The sequence below is a fragment of the Mytilus californianus genome, unplaced genomic scaffold (genome assembly GCF_021869535.1).
Source record: "Mytilus californianus isolate M0D057914Y unplaced genomic scaffold, xbMytCali1.0.p SCAF_5, whole genome shotgun sequence".
In the NCBI taxonomy this organism is placed as follows: domain Eukaryota; kingdom Metazoa; phylum Mollusca; class Bivalvia; order Mytilida; family Mytilidae; genus Mytilus; species Mytilus californianus.
The window spans coordinates 44,220,939-44,240,350 of record NW_026262701.1 but is presented as its reverse complement, the minus strand read 5'-3'; the positions used below and the strand labels follow the sequence as shown (position 1 = coordinate 44,240,350).

The 19,412-nt window shown below is 30.9% G+C and overlaps 1 protein-coding gene across 3 annotated transcripts in view; it reads left to right on the top strand.

Moving 5' to 3' along the window:
* The window catches only part of LOC127702286 (deoxynucleoside triphosphate triphosphohydrolase SAMHD1-like), a 190,551-nt gene that overhangs the window by 43,670 nt on the left and 127,469 nt on the right, over positions 1-19,412 (top strand). Inside the window, exon 1 of one of the 3 annotated variants that reach the window (XM_052206420.1) lies at positions 12,270-12,370. The exons of the other annotated variants lie outside the window; for them this stretch is intronic. The gene's annotated coding sequence lies outside the window, so the exon portion shown is untranslated. Of the gene's footprint in view, positions 1-12,269; positions 12,371-19,412 lie in introns of those variants that run through there. 3 annotated transcript variants of the gene reach the window in all.

The window sequence follows — 19,412 nt, the reverse complement described above, 5'->3', positions numbered from 1 at the left end:
TTGGAAGGCTGGTTTGAGGGGGTAATATCACCATTGTTTTTCCCCTAGTACGTCTCTGTTTAATTGACTTTTTTTTTAATTGTGTAGAATTCATCTTTGTTTTAAATAAAGAGATATTTGGCATGAGTAAAGTTTTATCCTGTCAATTACTGCAGGGAAAATTTAACATAAAATTGTTTTTCCCCCATAAGTCTTTGTTTAATTTGCCTTTTTTTTATTAAATGTGATGAATTTATCTATGTTTCAAATAAAGAAATACTCTACATGAGTGAAGTTTTATCCTGTCCAGTACTACAGTGAAAATACAACATAACTTTTCATTGCAGATAAGATATTAAACGTCACCAGAAGTTAACCAGTCAAATTCCTCTCCCCCTTTTTTTTCCTGTTTACCAGCTTTAGTAGCAATGTCCCCTTAAATTTCCAAAATATTTTATAGCAACACCAATAGAATTTTTTATTGCTTTGAAACACCCAAGATACATGTTAACGACCCAAAAAAAAACTTTCTGCAATGAAATGCAGGGTTAATTTCCAACAACTGTCAAATTAAATGGAATATAGAAAAAAATCAACCATTTCTGGCTTGAAACTGAATGTACTATATTTTGGTGGTATTACACCTGAAAGAATATTGACAATATAACGGAGTAAAATAAATGGATTTTAGTTCAGCAATCCTCTATTTCCTTTTCTTGAATGACTTTTTAATATATATGAATAACTCCTATCAAAAGGAAAGTAAAGCAATGTAGAGGAAGCTCAGTTAACGCCTGTATGTAGAAAGTCATTTTATATAGGCCTTTATCAGTACATACTATCAATATAAAACAGATACTAAAAATATAAATATATATACTAAAAAAATTTTCTATAAGATTCAAACTAGTTATTTTTTTTCTTTTTAGCTTCATGAGTATAATTATAAAAAAAAAAAAAACATAAATCAAAGTTAGTAAGAATTTTAGGCATAATTATGTTCATTAGTATAGGACATTGTGGCAGTTGTTTGGAGTTGAATTAATTATTTTTTGCTTGTTTTATGTTATTTAATATTCAATTCATACAAGTAAAATATGATCACACAATTTAAAAGTAAATATTGATACAAGTCACTCTGCAGTCTGTCCAATAATACTGTTTAGAAATCTGTGTAGGTGCAAAACATTATTATAAAAGGTTTATATCACAGCATGATACATTATATAAACATTATAGTTTGAGGGAATAACCCATTTTACAGTTTCAGTAGGGATAATTATCTTAGAGCATCCTCTTTTATGCTCCATATTAAATATTTTGTTAATATTAAAATGCTGTATGCTGTTAAATAAAAAACATCTTCAACAATAATAATTGATTCCAATTTTAAATACAGTTATAAAAAAATAAGATAGAAACAGATGATATTGGATTATTTTATATATGGTAGATAAATAATAATTTAACCCCTAAACTAAAGTGGTATAGTCGTGACTACCTATTGTCATGTTCCTACAGTCATGAGAGTCGTATGCTGAATCAAAAATGCTTTTAAGCAAACCAAATTGAACTATAATTACTATACATCTTTAAATATTTGTAAGTGAGGGACCTAGAATATATGTCAAGTCTGCAAATTATTCAAGAAAATTGCCTGTTCTCTAGGCCTCAAACACTAAAACTTCTAAATTCCATTTTCCTAACTTGAAATAAATTATTACAAGAATTTTTAACTGCAGTTATAATACATAGTATAAAATAACAGTATGTTTTAAACTGGTATTCAATTGACTTAAAGCATTAGGGTAATGAATCAAAATTCTAAATTTTAAGCAGACAGCAAAATAGATTGTGTAAATGACTTCTCAATTTTATGATGATTTGCTCTTCTGTTCACATATATAAATAGAAAAAGGAGGTTGATATGAAATGGAAATCTTGCAATTATCATTCAGGGATATCAAATGTAATTATGACTTTCTGCATTTTGATTAAGCTTAAAAGAGATACTAGAAAAAATAAGTTGACATTTTTTATACAAATCAATGTAATGAAGAACTAGAATTTAAAATAAAAGACAAAAGGGATTCCAGAACAAAGTATAATTTTTTGTTGTACAGTTTTTGGTCCACTGAATCCATTTAATTATCATAAAAACAAAATCAAAAAATTTATTCAAGAAATAGATATAGAGGATTGCTGAAGTAAAATCAATTTATCATAATTATTATATTGTGAACAGTCTTTCAACCCAGCCTATGAATTACAACTTTTTTCCAAAGTAGCCATCATTTTCTATTAAAGAACTAAAGTTTGCTGTTGCATATAAAGTTTAACAAATGATTATAAATCTACTACCATAGTTTTTGTCTTTGGTGACTTTTATGTTTAATTTTATGTAGAATAAATTTAATTAAGCTATATTTATATTTTAAATATAAAATTTGAGTATTTTTTTTTTTATTGAAAAAGAATGATTATAAATAAGAAAATATTTTAAAAACATTATCTTCCTGTGAAGACTTGATATTTCTTGCCAAGCATTGTACAGTACTATTGAAGAATTTCTTATCTATTTTATAGTTTTGTAAAAATTCATTCAAGATTTATTTGAATAGACCAGATGTTTACACAGGTGTTAATTGAGCTTCCTCTATAATGCTCTATCTTCCTTATTATAGAAGTGCTATAGATTTGATTGACATCTTAATGGATCATGATAATTATTATCACATAAACTGCTGAGAAGAGCCTACTAAAAAAGCTCCGAGCATCCTCCGAGCATGCTCCGAGCTTCCTTGTAAGAATAAATCTATGATCCCTTATTTACAAATTAATGCCATGTACACATTATTTTGTTGATACATGTATCTTCCTCTGTTTCAACTTTCCAAAGGTCACCACACATTTTTCAAAACCAAAATCTTCCTCCTTTGGTCCTTCAATTGATATATGCATTAAGCAATTCAGCACTTTTTGGCATCTATAGTCTGTTTCTCAAAAGTTTTAACTCTGTTTAAACATGAAAAACACCTTTCACAATCAGCTGTTGAAACTGGAAAAACAAGACCAATTGCTGCATACTTAGACAGACAAGGATACAAAGTTCCAAGACTGGCCACTTTGTTCATTGTCTGCCTAAATGTCATGTCTTTACATTCTTTCACTAACAGTGTCCTCAGTTTGCTGATACAATGGTTTCAGCATCAACAGTAAGTTGTTAAATAAAACTTTGAATGTCATCATTGCTTCACAGAGATTTTACAGGAAACAATAAAAAAAAATTATTTGCATTAATTACAGAAGTCAATGAAGAATACCTGACATACGGATGACATATTTGGCAATTACCTTTTTGGAAGCTATATAATCTTGACATTTTATTTCATGACAATTAACTATTTTTCTTAAATACATCCCTGTCCGATTTATTTATAACTCTTCATAATTGTAAAAATCCTATCTTGCCGAAGTGAAAGAAATTTAGCCCCACGTGTGTAAAAAACGGCAAATGAATCCGCTACACTTAAGATGCAGGTGTCCGATTGAAATTAAATAGAACAACACAAGTTTATTAAAAACAATATTTCCGTAAATAACTTCGTATATTTTGAAAGTTTTTCTATCAAATCTTTTAAATATTTCATAAGACACGTCTTTTTCTCGGCCCGGTGGTGGTGATGTGTATTCTTTGATGTAATCAATCAACCGCGACTAATCTAAAAATAACTGATTGTTGTGACCAATCAAAAAATAATTCATCGATGTAAATATAGCTGATGAAAAAACTGCGAAACTTTATTAAAAAAAAGTTTTTGTCCATTCTCGGTGAAATTACGTTAGTTTTATTTTATAATACCAGAGACTATACCAAATTTAAATTTCTACTTTCAAAGATCACAGTAAAATAACGATGTCAAACAACAGGGGCCGTTTTAAGGTGAAATTTATACAGGAAAAGGTTGAACTTTTTATTTAGCACAGAAAGATATGCATTGGAGATTTATCAGACTATTTATTTATCAGCTTACTGACAACTTCTATTATGTAACCGAAGTCTCGATGTATAACCAACTAATCAAGAAGGTTGTAAAATCCCGGCACGCGCAACGTGATGCATCCAATTATCAGTCGGATGAGTTTAAAACACCTGTGGAGTGTTGTCACTTGTCACTTCACTTTCAAAATATCGATAATAAATATTTTACACAGTTATAATTTTCACACATAGCGGGATGCATTGCGGCAATGATGAAAGCATGGCGGTCAAAATCTATGCGTAGCGGTACCGCAATGCTTGAATAGCCTAGGGAAAACACTGGGTGTACATGTCTAGCTGGCAGGTGTCATTTGACCTCGACCTCATTTTCATGATTCAGTGGTCAAAGTTAAGATTTTGAGTTTTGGTCTTTTTTTCTAATACTATATGCAATAGGCAGTGTCTTCCCTAGAAAATTTTTCATGCATGGTGGGTCCATGGTGAATTTGCAACGCAGCGCACGACGCTTCTTTTTCAGAATTAGTTACACTACATAGTTTATATGTTTAAAGCCATATACCAATCTAATTGTTTTATTATAGGTACAGCAATTCATATAAGTCATGGACATTTAAAGTGTTTATTACAGATGAGAGGAATTAATGAAAGACCTTATAAACAATAATAAAAATAATCCAGTCTGCAATAGTTATTTACAAATTAATGCCATGTACACATTATTTTGTTGATACATGTATCTTCCTCTGTTTCAACTTTCCAAAGGTCACCACACATTTTTCAAAACCAAAATCTTCCTCCTTTGGTCCTTCAATTGATATATGCATTAAGCAATTCAGCACTTTTTGGCATCTATAGTCTGTTTCTCAAAAGTTTTAACTCTGTTTAAACATGAAAAACACCTTTCACAATCAGCTGTTGAAACTGGAAAAACAAGACCAATTGCTGCATACTTAGACAGACAAGGATACAAAGTTCCAAGACTGGCCACTTTGTTCATTGTCTGCCTAAATGTCATGTCTTTACATTCTTTCACTAACAGTGTCCTCAGTTTGCTGATACAATGGTTTCAGCATCAACAGTAAGTTGTTAAATAAAACTTTGAATGTCATCATTGCTTCACAGAGATTTTACAGGAAACAATAAAAAAAAATTATTTGCATTAATTACAGAAGTCAATGAAGAATACCTGACATACGGATGACATATTTGGCAATTACCTTTTTGGAAGCTATATAATCTTGACATTTTATTTCATGACAATTAACTATTTTTCTTAAATACATCCCTGTCCGATTTATTTATAACTCTTCATAATTGTAAAAATCCTATCTTGCCGAAGTGAAAGAAATTTAGCCCCACGTGTGTAAAAAACGGCAAATGAATCCGCTACACTTAAGATGCAGGTGTCCGATTGAAATTAAATAGAACAACACAAGTTTATTAAAAACAATATTTCCGTAAATAACTTCGTATATTTTGAAAGTTTTTCTATCAAATCTTTTAAATATTTCATAAGACACGTCTTTTTCTCGGCCCGGTGGTGGTGATGTGTATTCTTTGATGTAATCAATCAACCGCGACTAATCTAAAAATAACTGATTGTTGTGACCAATCAAAAAATAATTCATCGATGTAAATATAGCTGATGAAAAAACTGCGAAACTTTATTAAAAAAAAGTTTTTGTCCATTCTCGGTGAAATTACGTTAGTTTTATTTTATAATACCAGAGACTATACCAAATTTAAATTTCTACTTTCAAAGATCACAGTAAAATAACGATGTCAAACAACAGGGGCCGTTTTAAGGTGAAATTTATACAGGAAAAGGTTGAACTTTTTATTTAGCACAGAAAGATATGCATTGGAGATTTATCAGACTATTTATTTATCAGCTTACTGACAACTTCTATTATGTAACCGAAGTCTCGATGTATAACCAACTAATCAAGAAGGTTGTAAAATCCCGGCACGCGCAACGTGATGCATCCAATTATCAGTCGGATGAGTTTAAAACACCTGTGGAGTGTTGTCACTTGTCACTTCACTTTCAAAATATCGATAATAAATATTTTACACAGTTATAATTTTCACACATAGCGGGATGCATTGCGGCAATGATGAAAGCATGGCGGTCAAAATCTATGCGTAGCGGTACCGCAATGCTTGAATAGCCTAGGGAAAACACTGGGTGTACATGTCTAGCTGGCAGGTGTCATTTGACCTCGACCTCATTTTCATGATTCAGTGGTCAAAGTTAAGATTTTGAGTTTTGGTCTTTTTTTCTAATACTATATGCAATAGGTCAACTATATTTGGTGTATGGAAATATTTTATGATCTATATGTCAGTCGCGCAGGTTTTATTTGACCTTGACTCCATTTTCACAGTTCATTGCTCAGTGTTAAGTTTTTGTGTTTTAGTCTGTTTTTCTTAAACTATAATCAATAGGTCAACTATATTTGTTGTATGGAAGAATTGTTAGCTGTACATGCCTGCCTGGCATGGTTCATCTGACCTTGACCTCATTTTCATGGTTCGTTGGTCAATGTTTAGTTTTCTTGGTTAATGTTAAGTTTATGTGACAGTTGTAATAAAGCTTTATATTTAGGACTATCAACATAATATCAATGATTAGTAAAGAAGGCGAGACATTTCAGCGTGTGCACTCTTGTTAAAAGAGTTATGCCCCTTGGAAACATTAATTATTTGGAAAATTGCATTGTTATGGCTCTTGTGTACAATTCTTGCCAGAATTTTATGAAATTAATATTAAATAGGTTTATATCATCAGAATGATCAGAGCATTTTGATTTCCATCTGTAATGTTTACAAATTCCAGATTTCATGGCAAATTTCAACCATTATAAACCTCCACAAGCTCCATAGCAGAGGTAATCAAAAAGTAGTGCAGCAACAAACAACAACTATTAATATTCCACTTCAGTATATACACACACAATATACATGCATGATTATATACATAGATGAAGATGTGGTATGAGTGCCAATGAGACAACTCTCCATCCAAGTCACAATTTATAAAAGTATATACATATATGTACCCGGTAAGTTTAAATATTAAATTGATGTTATCATTTTTGCTTGAATAGTAAGGCAATATTTAATTTGATGTATATTTTACAAAATAATATATGCTGGGTTTTTTTTTTATTACAGCAAATGTATTCCAAGAGTTTATGGCTGATTATGCAACTACAGGATTTTATCATGGAAGCAACATCTTAGAAGGATAAGTGCAAATGTATGAAGGAAGCTTTGTGTATAAATACATGTAGCAATTACATGCAGGAGAGAACACTTAAACATTACTAACATGTAGTCATGATATGGGAGTGGTGCATTCTAGAAATCTAAACACCTGGAATTAAATATTGTGTATATTTTTTTTCAACCACAAGTACTTTCAGCATATAATACAATTCAAATTCAAATTATTGTGTCAACATGACAGTTACTGTCTAAAAATGGAAAATGCTTGTTTTAAAATGAATTTTATATAAATATTTTAAATAACAAGAATTTTTAGCTTATCGTGCAGCCAAACTTTGAGATCTTTTAATGGTATATGCCTGTTGTTTGTCAACATTTATTTTCTTTTTGACTTAGCCTTAAGATCAGTGGTAAAATGAAAAACTGAAAACCATATATGAAATAAGAAGGAAATGGTTGTAAATAACAGCAAGACTTTCAATATGGTATATCAAATATATTTCACAGAACTTTCTATTTCAATTTATTAATACAATGAGATATGAGGTATAAATAAATCAGACAGCTACACAACAACAAAAACACCTGAAAGGCACTAAGGTGCTAACATACAGTCTTCAACAATAGACAGGTGTCTAAACAATATGTCATGATCTGTTTAATTGACCAGAGTACATGAGTATGTGGCAGGGTGAACTACCTTTTTTCTTCAAAACTCTCATAAGAAGAATTGGCATCTTTTGCAAGTAAGACTTTTCCATAATGTGATTGGAATGTCTCAAAACTGATGAACACAAAAAGACTTATACATACATAATAAAAATGAAATATACATCAGTGCATACATCTTATATAAATGAATCACCTTCCATACATCAAGTTAAAAAAAATATTGAGACTTGAATACAACAAAAAATGTTCTAGGAGTGAACTATGGTGCCCTGGATATTTGCTTGCCTTCTTGGTTTTATTGCATCTTATCTGCTGCATTGAAGATATTGTGAGTTGGAGTTGATGAATACATATTATTTGTATTGTTTAGGACCAAGAAATTTAAGATACAAAGAGAAAGTAAAATAGAATGGAAGTATGAATACATCCTCAAGACCAAGAAGAATATTTATATATATCAAAATAGAATGTGTACTAGATTAGCATTTACTTATCTAAAATATGCTCAAAAACTGTGAAATTTGTGTGATTGAGACTCAATTCACCTTAATTTCATTTAAAAAAAATAATGTGAAAGCTCAATTCACATTAATTTCACGTGAAAAATTTAACGTGAATTTCACGTGAAAGCTCGATTCACGTTAATTTCATGTGAAAAATTTCACGTGAATATCACGTGAAAGCTCGATTCACGTGAAATTCGCGTAAATTTAACGTGAGTTTCACGTGAGTTTCATGTATAAGCTCGTTTGAGGTGAATCTCACGTGAAAAATTTCATGTGAAATTCACGTGATTTTCACGTGAAATTTACGTGAACAAAATTTGCCTGTGTAGGGGAAGAAAAAACAAAAATGACTTTGAACAGATGCCCTTATCTGTTGAAATTCAAGACTTTCTCAAAGACCTTCCAGAAGAAGACAATGATTCAGATATAGATTTTGAGCCATTGTGTAAAAAAAATAAAGATGAATGAGTGCTTATGATGATTTTTTCTTGAACAAACTGTAAATAAACACTATATTGAACACCAATATAAAAATAAGGAGATGTGGTATGATTGCCAACAAGACAATCAACATTTTATGCAAAACAACAATATAAAAAAAAGGAGACGTGGTATGATTGCCAATATGACAACTTTCCACTAGAGTTAACATGACATGGACTGCCTTTAACAATGAGAAAAACCAATAACTATAGTCAGATTTAAATGACCCAACATGAAAATGATTGATTGATTGTTGGTTGCTAAACGTCCAGTGGCAAATACTTCATACATTTTCAGGACGATCACATGAAATAACAACTATGAAGATTACTATTATGTGCAAAGGACAACCACTGAATACAGGCGCCTGACATGCAAATAAAAATTGTAGTGAGGTTTAACATATTTGTGAGTGCTCAACCCTTCCCTAATCTTGGACAATAGTGTAACAACACAACATAATTATAAACTATGAAAATAAGTTGCAAATAACTTAACTCAATAGATTGGTATAAAGCACACAAATAAACGACTTACATAAAAAACAATAGACATAAAGCACCAATATTAGACTACAAGCAGTATTTGAAAGCTAGTTCAACGCCTATTACAACTAACAAACAAATCAGTGTCTCCCAGACTTAAATAATTGTGAATATAAAACAACATTTGAATGTAAATTCTATTTGAGAAAAATGCAACGGAAAATAAGAGTTTCCATATTTATATTGGTGAATTACTCATATTGTTTCATTTGTATAGTTTACAGGTTTTTTTTTTTCTTTTTTGTTTGTTAGGTGCGTACTCGTCACTTTAGTACATCGTTTCATACATAATTTGCGAGTTATATGGAGTAAATAATGCATATATTTTTAATAAAATAAGTTCAGCAAGTGTTTTAGTACAGCAATATTTCAGAAATCTCAAAATTATAAACCTTGTTACTTGAATACCCATAAAGAGTCATATAATTGGTATTGTGATGCAAAAGAAAATGTTTGTGTTGTTTCAGATACATTCTTATTCCAAAAAGTCAAACAGTAATATTCTAATTAAAGAAAAACTAGTATTTATTTTGCAAACTCTATCAAAATTTCAATTAGTTTCACCTAAAGAAGAAGGTCTTGCAAACCTATATATAACAGTTCAAAATGGGACAAAACATACCAATGGGACATTCAAAACAAGTCGAGATAACTGACCACGCCATTGCAAAAAATACAAAAGACAAGGGAAGGAGCAACAAGTTCACAAAACACAAAAGTTGCATAGAACATAGAAAACTAACGACTCGAAACGGGCTGCCTAAAACAAAAGACGATTTAAGGTGACCAAGAGGGGAAGGCAAATTCAATGCCGCAGGAGTGTAAAATGATTACTCCAGTTGTCTGTACTTATTAGATTTTCCGTAAATTTCTATAAAGTTGATTAAAGACATATTCAGAACTATATGTCCTTTCTACTTGAAAATTAATGGACAGGCATTAAATTTGCCTGGGATCCATTTGTTTATCGTCTTCCAAACATAAATAAATGTACCTTTCACAGTAACTCTGTGTCTGGTAGCGGTTTGCTACCATATATGCATGGAAAGGATAACCCATTTAATTCTGCAATCACTGTTTTTTTTATTTGAAAAACCTGACACAAACATTCAAATACGGTATATGTATCTATGTATGTAGATACAAATCCTTGAAAAATCACATTGATTCATGAAAATGAATTCTGGCACTGTTATAAATACTAATACCTTGTACTTCAATTCAGTCATAAATGCAATCCCAAATTAATTATGTAAAATTATCTGTAGGTACAAAAGCAACCCAAAGATCTGACTGAGGCATTTTTCAACCCCTAAGATGTATTTAATTCTACCTTGAAAACCATTTACTGCAGCTCCACCCTTAGAAGATTTTGGGGTATAATTGTACGTGTCAGATGAAAAAAAAACCAAAAAACCCTTTAAGATGTATAAATTTTACACCCCTCAGAGAGAACCATCCATCCCCCCTTAACAGACATTAACTGGAATGGCCCATTCCTTGCGACAAGGTTTACGATTGGAGGACATTTTCCGTAACACACCTTTTTATAGATGGAATTTCCAATGATTTGCTCATCAAATTTTGTCAAAAATAACGCATCTATAAACAACTGTCATACAAGTTGGTGTTTTAGCTGATTATAAAACCAGGTTTAATCCAAAATTTTCATTGGAAAACGTTTGTACCATATAAGGAATACGACAGTTGTTTACCGTTTGTTTCATTGGTTGATATAGTCAAGAGTTAGATTTTGCTCGGTTTTATGAACCTGCGTCTTAGTATATTTACCTTGGAGTTTGGTATTTTATTAATACATGCTTGCTTAGTCGAACTATTTTAAAGCTTCAATCCACTTTTCTTTAAATCTTTAAACGTAATTGTACCATTGAAACCTAAGGTAAAAACCCGAGATACAATTACATTACCTACACTATCGAGGTTTTTGGAACGAAATGGCGGGAAATTTTTTGTCCACTGCTATAAATCACTATACAGCATTTAATCTTGTCCTTGTCATTTGCTGTGGTTTATGTCGAATTTTATAGGAATGGAATATTTCATAAATATCACAACCAAGTAGAATAATATAGAGTTATTCCATGTATATTGGTGAATATTGTTCCGAATAAATTTTTATATTGCACGAGCTGCCGAGTGCAATATGAAATAAACGAGGGATCATATTCTCCAATATTCATGCAATAAATCTTATATATTGCATCGCAGAGCTTGCAAAAAACTGTTTAAAACCTTTGACGTCACTAGAGTTTATCTTCAGGATATATATATATATATTTACACACTAACTTTTGAATACGTACTATTGAATGAGATAAGTTGTTGTTTTAAAAACAATACTAAATTGTTATTGTACTAATATTCCTCAATATTAGTGCGATAATGCTTATGTATTATATTATCAAATATTTCAGTAGCATTAATGATACTTCGTCCAATTCCTGCTTTAACGAAAAATTATATCACTCAAAATCGGTCAAAATATAATATTTGTAACTAGTTGGAAAGCTTTACTATTGGAAACTATTGCGTTTCTATTTACAAAAAAAGCAAAATGAAATATTTGATATATTATTCAGAACAATTGACGTCGACAACGTATGAGATTTACAAAATATGCACTGAAGTGTGATCAATTTTAAAGAACTTTAAAAACCCTGTGTTAAACAAAATGTAAGCATAATGCATAATACATATGGATTGGCAGATATCCAAATCTGATCAATTCCACGGGTTTTAAAATAAGTAATTAGAAGAAAAGATTGATTTTAACTAACGACAATTTAATTGTGTATTGGGAATAATAGATAAAATGTAATTATGATTTAAGATGTTAAAACTGAATAATTAGTTAACTGGTTAAATGCATACCAGTCAAACAGGGTTGTATTATAAAAACTAGCGAATGGTCTTGAGATAATGATTCAATCGTAAGTACAGTGTTCACTTGTTTTAATATGCATGTGTGAATGACATACTTCTACTACTGCTTGTAATACTACTACTATTAGACATTTTCGAAAAGTCATCTACACGGACACTTATACTGACACTGATGTCTACACTGACTAAAAAAATTGTGGAACCGTATCAAAATGTCAAAATATACTGAATGAATAACCTTGTAATACTTGGTCGGACTCAGCAGAGTTAAACAAAATATAAATTCATTATTCTGTAGGTGGTTTATACATTTTTTTCATTCGGAATCTGAGCTAGAAACACCAAGTGCTCTCATTAGTTTTGGAATTCTTTTAGTGAAGATTTTGTGATATTCCAGCTGTTTTCTTCTCATTGTCGATTCATACTTATTGATCTTTTTAAGACGGTAATTTGTGTTTCGTGTAATATTTTGAGCAAAAATAACAAAATGGGCAATAATCTTTCATCTTTTTACATTCAAGCGTGTTTGAGTTGACTGTTTTGTCATGAAAACGTATAAAGCCAAATTCTCGCTTCAGATCCATTATGTTTATATATTGAAGCAACAGTTTGATATAGTAACATTACAAAATTCACAGAGTCAAAACATGAAATATATAGGTCATGTAAAATTACAACAGAATAGGTGTGTTTGAAGAACAAAATAAAAGCTTCGTGCTACTTCAAATGTTTAAACTGAATGTGTATTTCTTACTTGTGTTATTTTAATTTTCGTTCACTCTTTTTTCAGTGAAAAAATAAGTTGTCTTTTTGACACGGTTCCTAAATCTTTTTTTAATTAATATTGTATTTATATTGTGCTATCGACCAAACTTATTCGTTTAGTGTATGTTTACTTGTTTTTGTTTAAATGTCTTTTTGATCGAGTTAAGCCATTTCAATTGATATTTCATAGTGTGTCTTTTTATGTTGTAATGTTACACTACTGTCTCGAGTTAGGGTGAAGATCGGCGCCTGTTAAAACGTTTAAACCCGCTGCAATTTTATTCACCTGTCCTAAGTCAGGAGCCTGTTGTTCAGAGGTTGTCGTTTGTTGATGTGGTTCATAAGTGTTTTTCGTTTCTCGTTTTTTATATAGATTAGACCGGTGGTTTTCCTGTTTGAATTGTTTTACACTAGTCTTTTTGGGACCCATTTTAGCTTGGTGTTCGGTGTGAGCCAAGGCTCCGTGTTGAAGGCCGTACTTTGACCTATAATTGTTAACTTTTTATACATTGTGACTTGGATGGAGAGTTGTCTCATTGGCACTCATACCACAGCTTCTTATTTATATATAGATTATTCTATTCATTAATTGTTTAAAACTAAAAAGTTCACTAATACCCCTTGACGACAGACTTTACAAGTGGATCTAAAAAAACATGGCTTTAAACAAAAATCATTTGTGTGTGTGTGTTATCTAGGGTAATTAGTCTTTCAATCTCTGCAAATGTTTAGTCTGCCCTTCCACAAAGCATATACATTGAATCTTTTAAGTGTTTTTTTAATCAACCAATCAGACAATAGTTTTTAGTTGACAAAAGGCCTAAAAGAGCATTCAATAATGCTTTATAGCAAGTAGATACATTTGTCTTTCTAAAATACAACTGTCATCTAAGGATCGTACGTATGCCATATGGATAAATTTATCGGTTTTCAAGAGCTAAATTGACAGGGCGTTATTCCTACAATGGTTTACAATTTCATGATTGAAAAAATGAGTCGGCATGTTGGGGAGATAATTTTGACGAAGTAGAATCCATAGGTACACGTGCCTGTTTCTGTTTTAAGGTCTACTAATTTACACAACGCCTCCCCCTTTTTTTTACAAAATATAATATGAAGATCGGTCAATTCATAGCTCTCAAAAAGAGCCAATAGATTAACAAATAATTGAAAAATACATTTTTTATGCAGTATTTAAAATGTAAATAAAACAAATATTTCATAAATATAAAAAAAAAGAAGATGCGGTATGATTGCCAATGAGACAACTCTCCACAAGAGACCAAATGACACAGAAACTAACGACTATAGGTCACCGTACGACCTTCAACAATGAGAAAAATCCATACCGCACAGTCAGCTATAAAAGTCCCCGAAATGACAAATGTAAAACAATTCAAACGAGAAAACTAACGGCCTAATTTATGTACAAAATAATGAACGAAAAACAAATATGATACACAGCAACAAACGACAACCACTGAATTACAGGCTCCTGACTTGGGACAGGCACATACAGAATATGGCGGGGTTAAACTAGTGTGTTGGTGCCAAACCCTCCCCCTAACCTGGGACAGTGGTGCAACGGCACAACATAAGACCAAACTATGCAAAACAATATACGAAAAACAAATACGAGCAAAAAACAACAACCTCTCAGTTACAGGCTCCTGACTTGGGACTAGCACATATAGAATGTGGTGGGGAAAATCTAATTTTTCAAACAGATATAATATTTTAAATATGTTATGTGATCAATGTAGTAGTATACAATGTACATGTAATATAAACAACATTAATAATATTAATTGGGGAAAATCTCAAAAGAGAAATAGAAAGAGTCAAAATAAAACACATAGTTCTGTAAATAGAAGTAGAAATAATGAAGCAAGTTGGTTACTTAAAAAAGGGTTTAAACTAGGTTGTTTAAATATTCAACATTTACAACCCAAAATTAAAGAAATAAAATTCCTATTAAAATATAAACAATTATTTGATATATTTGGTATGGCAGAAACATTTTTAAATGATGAAATTGGTACCGAAACATTACAAATTGAAGGTTACAAAATAGAAAGAAAAGATAGAAACGCTATTAATGATGGCGGAGGTGTGATTGCGTATGTCACCAGGGAAGAATCGATTTAGAAATAGGTAGTATTGAATCTTTATGGATTGAAATTATTTTTCCAAACACAAACTCTATTTTAATAGGCATTTTTTATCGTCCATCGAGTTCATTGCAATCTTGGATTGATTCAGTTGAAAAAGAAATAGAAAAAGCGTCAGCAGAAAATAAAGAAATTATACTTTTAGGAGATTTCAATATAAACTATTCACATATAGATCATACAGTTGTCGGAAATCAAAAATGGAAGGACTGTATTAATTTGTATGGTTTACAACAAATTGTACATAAACCCACAAGAGTAACAGATAAATGTGTAACTACTATAGACCATATTTATACTACCGATGTAGACCATATTACAGAAGTAAATGTGCCTAGTTATGCTGTCAGTGATCATTATCCTGTTTACGTAACAAGAAAACTTAACCCAAAAATATCAAAAATGGAGCATTTGTCCATAGAATATAGATCATTCAAATAATTTGATAAAAATAAATTTATTGAAAATTTAACAAATACTCCTTTTCATCTCATTGAATCGATTGGAGATGTTGATGAAGCAGCTAATTATTGGTATAATCTATTTCTGAACACCCTAGACAAGCATGCTCCTAAGAAAATTAAAAGGGTGAAAAATACTCAACCACTAGAGTGGTGGACTTCTGATATAAATAGCGCTAGACACCAAAGAGATTATTTTCATAGAATTGGGGATCTATATAATTATAAAATTTGGCGTAATAAGGTTACATTTTTAGTAGAACAGGCAAAGAAAAATTATTTCCAAAATGCTATCTCAAATTGTAAAGATAGTAAAACTATCTGGAAGTATGTCAAACGTCTAAATCCCAAAAAATTACATAATAATATCACGCATTTGGAATATAAAAATAGTGTAATTCAAAATGATGTTGATATAGCAAATACATTTAATGTGCATTTCACAAATATTGCTGAAGGTATAGTTGATAACAAATTATGTAATAATGATGAAGGTCCAAGTTTCGATGTACTCAACAAATTTGTGAAATCAAAGTTACAAAGGGGTAGTGAAAAAATCATTATACCAGAAATGAGTATTTTAGATGTAAAAATGTATTTAAAAAATCTTGACAAGTCTAAAGCAACTGGTTTAGATGATGTTGGACCAAATATTTTGAGTATGTGCTGCGATGTCATTGCACCAGCTTTAACATATTTATTTAATCTAAGCATCAAGTGTGGTAAATTTCCAAGTATTTTTAAAACTGCAAGAGTTTGCCCAATTTTTAAAAGTGGCGATGCTTGTAATCCTGATAATTATAGACCAATAGCAGTTTTGCCTTGTCTCTCCAAAATCATAGAACGACATATAGCTGATAGTTTGTATATATATTTAAATAGTAATGACCTTCTTAATACTACACAATTAGGTTTCAGACCTAAACATTCGTGCACAACTGCACTTACTAAATTAGTAGATGAATGGTTAGCAAATATAGATAATGGAGAAATAAACGGAGTTATATTTTTAGATTTAAAGAAAGCTTTTGATCTGGTTAATCATATTATTTTATTAAAAAAGCTTGAATATTATAATGTTTCAAACTGTACACTAGACTGGTTTAAGTCATACTTGTTTGAACGAAGTCAACAAGTTAAGGTCAATAACGTCATGTCTAATACTAAATGCATAAAAACTGGTGTACCACAAGGGTCTATCCTTGGCCCTCTGTTATTTATTTTATATATCAATGATTTACCACTGAACATAGAAAATTCATTAATAGATTTATATGCAGATGATTCTACATTACATAGTAAAAGTAATAATGTACTTCGGTTAACTCGAACCTTCAAAATGATATTCATGTAATTGAAAACTAGTGTTCGCAAAATTGTATGAAACTAAATGCCAAAAAGTGTAAATCAATGATTATTGGTTCAAAACAGAGGCTTTATTCAACTGGGAACAGTTTAGATATCAAAATTTCAGATGAACAAATAGAGAATGTAGATTGTGAAAAACTTCTTGGTTTATATATCGACAAAAACCTAAATTGGAATGAGCAAATAGATAAAATGTCATGTACAATATCAAATAGAATCAATTTATTACAAAAGATAAGAAAATATTTACCTATGCATATACGAATTATTTATTTTAATGCTTATATTCTGCCATTGTTTGAGTATTGTTGCAATATATGGGGAAGATGCTATGAAAGTGGAATGAATAAACTTAATAAGTTATTAAAGAAATCTGCTAGGGTTATAGTAGAAGCCGATTTAATGACATCATCCAGTTTGTTGTTTAATAGTTTAAACTGGTTAAATGTGAAAAAACGCATTCAATATCAAAAGGCAATACTTGTATTTAAATCATTAAATGATAAGGTTCCTAACTATTTACAAGAAAACTTTCATTTTATTGGTAATCAGAATTATAACTTACGTTCGGCTGATGAAAAACTATTAAATCTTCCGAAACCAAAAACAAACTTTTTAAAGACAACATTTACATATTCAGGTTCTCAAATATGGAACAGTTTACCAAATGAAATAAAAATGACTAATACACTTGTATCTTTTAAAACAAAATGTTACAAATTTTTCATCAATTGTGCAAATTAATATGCTTTTTCATTATTATCTAGATACAATTGTATATTTTGTATAATATATCATTATAATATTGTATGTACTTATAAATATGTTATTATTATTTTGAGGACTCTCAGGAAGATTAGTTTTAACTAATGGGATTATCCCCTTGAAATAAAGATTATTTATTTATTTATTTATTTAGTTTGAAGGCGCCAACCAACACCCCTCGCCCTTTCCTTTCATACCTGGGACAATGGTGTAACAGTACAATATAAGAACAAACTATAATAATCAGTTGAAAAAGGCTTAACTCATCAGATGGATACAAATAGAAATACATCCAACAAAAACACAGAGTGGACGTGGCAGGGTACTTATACATCCCCACAATGCCTGATCTCATTGTAAACCTTGAGATGGCTCCTTCTCAAAAAAGTTACCTGTCGTCCTAGGCATACAATAACTGTCGGACTTGGAATACGATTACGAATAAGGCTACTTATCCCCGGCTTAGTATATTTCTCAGATTTTGATTAGCTAACGCACGTCATTAACGTTTTCTGTGCCACGGGCCGATTTTAAGTTGATTTGTAAATACTACGATGACTGCCACGGGCCTATTTTCGGCCGATGTTTTTTTTTCCTTATGTCGAACAATAGGCTTCAGTGACGTTGCCTCTTTTGTGTACTATGGGAGTGGCTACACAGACGAAGAACTGTGCCGTAACAAAAATTACCGTTATGCATGCAAAGTGCTTTCAAACATTCATTTTAGTTGCGTCGGCCATACTTTCATAGAGTATATATATAAATTATTTCAATTTATTTTCATTTTGTGGACTTTCTGCTGATTTTTCTGTTTTGTTTTATATAAAAAAAATCATATTAAAGAAATGGAAAAGTTTCACTCATTAATGATAGCAGTCGAAATGTTTAATTACTGAAACCAATTTTGTTGCACTGTATGTGCACGTTTCATCAAATAATGAATCTTCAATAGTGGTCCAGATCCGAATTATGGAATTATCAAACAAACAAGAAGCCTAAAAACGTTCGAAGAGCGATTTCAAATACCAGAATGACCGAAATATCAATTAAAAATACCATCTAGGGAAAAGTAAAGTTGAGTAATTAAAGTGCTTGTCGTGATCCTACAGAGCCATCTTTATGGGAGGGGATGGGTATTTGATGTTGATATTCTAATGATCTTTGTGAGGACATCATTACATAATGACTTGTATATTTAGTAAAACTCGCTGGTATATAGAAAATGTTGTGAATCTTTGTGGTTTATTAAATGGATGGAGTTTGAAGTTATTATTTAATAACAGGGTTGGCAAAGTATTACGGTACCCGGGCAGGAAAACCTGGGCTGGGCAATACTCCCAGGAATGAGAAATACTGGACAATACGATTGTTTAAGCTTATTCTTACACCTAATTGTAAAGACATGCTGTAGTTCATAGCATTATAGCTAAATATGTACATTTTATACAGACAAACATTCAGAGAGACATTTTCAGTGGAAAAAATAATTTTTTCCTTTTCTTCAATGATTATGTGTAAGCACAGATTACATTTATGATTTGCATATTTTTGGCTTATTT